This window comes from Chrysochloris asiatica, unplaced genomic scaffold, assembly GCF_000296735.1.
Source record: "Chrysochloris asiatica unplaced genomic scaffold, ChrAsi1.0 scaffold00048, whole genome shotgun sequence".
NCBI classification, from domain to species: domain Eukaryota; kingdom Metazoa; phylum Chordata; class Mammalia; order Afrosoricida; family Chrysochloridae; genus Chrysochloris; species Chrysochloris asiatica.
In genome coordinates this window covers 8,502,682-8,505,328 of record NW_006408566.1, presented here as the reverse complement: position 1 = coordinate 8,505,328, position 2,647 = coordinate 8,502,682, and the positions used below count along the sequence as shown (strand labels likewise).

Genomic DNA, 2,647 nt, shown 5'->3' with positions numbered 1-2,647 from the left:
ATCAGGTATACCTTAGTCTTCAAACTAATGTCTTTGCTCTTGGACACTTCAAAGGGTTCTTGTACAACAGACCTAACCTGTGAGAGAAAAAACTTCTGTTTGTTAAAGACATCTACTTGTGTTATTCCTGTTATTTTAGCAATAAATAACTGATGTGGACAAAACCTGAACTCTTTGCCTACTGCAGATGTGAGACCAAGAAGACCCCAAGGCAAGCTTTTAGTAGTAGAAAAGAATCAGCTTTATTACATATTCAAAGATGTAAGAAGACAGGAAGATTTCTACTACCTACTGTCTCCCCAAGGAGAGGAATTAGGGCTATTTCACCTGGCTTCAATAAGACTCCTGGGGATACGCAAATGCAAATATTATCTACCAAAAATACAGGAAATTGTCACAGAGCAAGATTTTGTGTACAAATCTTGTTGTTAAGTTTTGTGATGGTAAATATGATGGCTTCTTGTGTACTGTTTCCAATGTTAGTGGGTACTTTTTTTTTTAACATCCCACAAAGTTTAATTTTTATTTTCTTGGAAAGCTAGTTTTACGGCAACCTCTTAAGGGCTCAATTCTTTACATGGGCTTTGGTGGCGGTCGTGGGACAGCACCTGCAGGTCTAAATCGGGGTGGGGGTGTTCGGTCCTTCCGAGCTTCACGAGAGCAGTTCCTGACCACCTTGCTATGAATGGCGCAGCTCACACAGTAATGCAGTTTCACATACAGCTTGGGAAGCACATATGCATCGAAGACACTCGCTTCAGAAATATCCCTGATGGTAGCAGCCTCTACAATGTTTCGAATTATGAACTTCTTAATGGCCTTGTCTTTGGGCACGCAGTGGGCGCAGTTCGTGCAACGAATAGGCTGCACATGGCTGCGGCCCTTTTTGGCACGACCGTTGTTCCTCCTTTTCTTTGTCATCTTGGAAGCGAGGACCCGAGAGAGACTGTTAGTGGGTACTTTTGATTCTTCATACTTTGGTCAGTTATAGTTTCAAGAGCTGGGACTGGTGTCAGGTCACTCTGATTTTCTCCTGGCTTGTTGTCAAGGAATAGCCCTTACACATAGAGACATTTTACAAATGTTTATATTTTTAGCTTTAATCAGGCTCCTGATTCAAGGAGGAAAGTGTGGAGAGTGGTGGTTATAAGCAGGTAAAACTGCCGCTGGGGCCTTTTTTGCTTATGGCAGAAATCTGCTTATATAATGTAAACACAAAAGGGGTTCTAGTTACCTGATGCTAAATCAACCAGTACTCAGAGATGGGCTCAGAGCAAAGAGCAAAGAGTTTATTGTTTATCAATATACAGGAAGACATAGAAACAGGAATTTCCCAAATCTGTCTCCTTACTTGAGGGTACCCTGGGACTTTTAAGGAGGAAAAATATAAAGATCTTGGAACTTGTGGTCAGGCATTATTGTACTGTTTTTCAATTTCAACAGTTAGAGTGATTGGTTCAGTAGTTAGGGTAGTTGTGTCCTGAACCTAGTGTTAACCACTCCTGATTTTGCCTTTGTTCCTGAGAGGAGAATTGTCCCCCTTATTTGAGTCATAGGTTGTTTTGGATATTGAAAATGAGTGGTTCATTATGAAATGTAGCTAAGGTGAGAATTAAATTTTAACTATAGCCATTCTTATAAGAGGAGACCTAATGTGGTGCTGTAAGGTAAGCTTTGAACCACAAGGTCGGTAGTTGAAATTCACCAGCCACTCATCAGAAACCTTATACAGGGTTACTATGAATCAGAATTGACTCCGTGGCACTGAACAATAACAACTGTTCTCTTTAACTTGAGACTAATTTAAAACCTTATCAATGCTCCCATTTCTCAGTGCCCCTGTTCCAATCATATATAAACCAGCAGATAAAAAGTATATGGCAGTCATGCAAACCATCTGTAGTTTTAAAAAAGAAAATGATGAAATAAAACATGATATGAAGAGAGTAATGGACAATTGAGACTAGAGAGAAAAACATGCCACAGGTCATATACATTGCTGTGATTACCTCTTGCTGTAAAAGAACTTGACATAAGCACAAATCTGAGAAAATAAGAGTTTTTGATAAATCAGTATAAAGAGATGATGCAGGAAACTGTGGAGAGAAGAAAAAAATTTATACCAAAATAACACCATTATGTAATGAATAAATAAATAAGAAACTTCAAGAGCAGAAAATACATGACTCATATTCAAATTACTAACATGGAGGATAGGATAGAAATAATCACATTGAATGAGGAGAAAAAAATCTGTAAAGCAATTTTAGAGATATTTATAGTTGAAAAAATGGTAATAATGATGACGATAAAACAGAACTCTACTTGGTGATTCTAAAGTAGAAACTCCAACAAAAGAACTGAAAAGACCTTCAAGAATTAATAGGAAAAAGAAAAAGAAAAAAAATCCTCACTTGAAAGAACTAAATTTGAAGACTGTTATATCAGCAAAATTTATTTAGATTAAATAACACTGACTTTAGTGTTTTCATATATCCATCAAAGATTATGATGAAAAAAATGAAAGTAATTGAGAGGTTAAAGTTAGAAAGTCTTAGAGGTATTATCTCACAGCCTCTATGCTTCTGTAAGCTACCTGAGTTGTTGTTCTTGTTGTTAAGTTTTGTACAGTTAGTTTTGACTCATA

The 2,647-nt window shown here is 37.2% G+C and overlaps 1 pseudogene; it reads right to left on the bottom strand.

Annotated features, from left to right (window-relative positions):
* Positions 1-573: 573 nt before the first annotated feature.
* On the bottom strand, positions 574-921 carry LOC102835684 (annotated as a pseudogene).
* Positions 922-2,647: the final 1,726 nt, after the last annotated feature.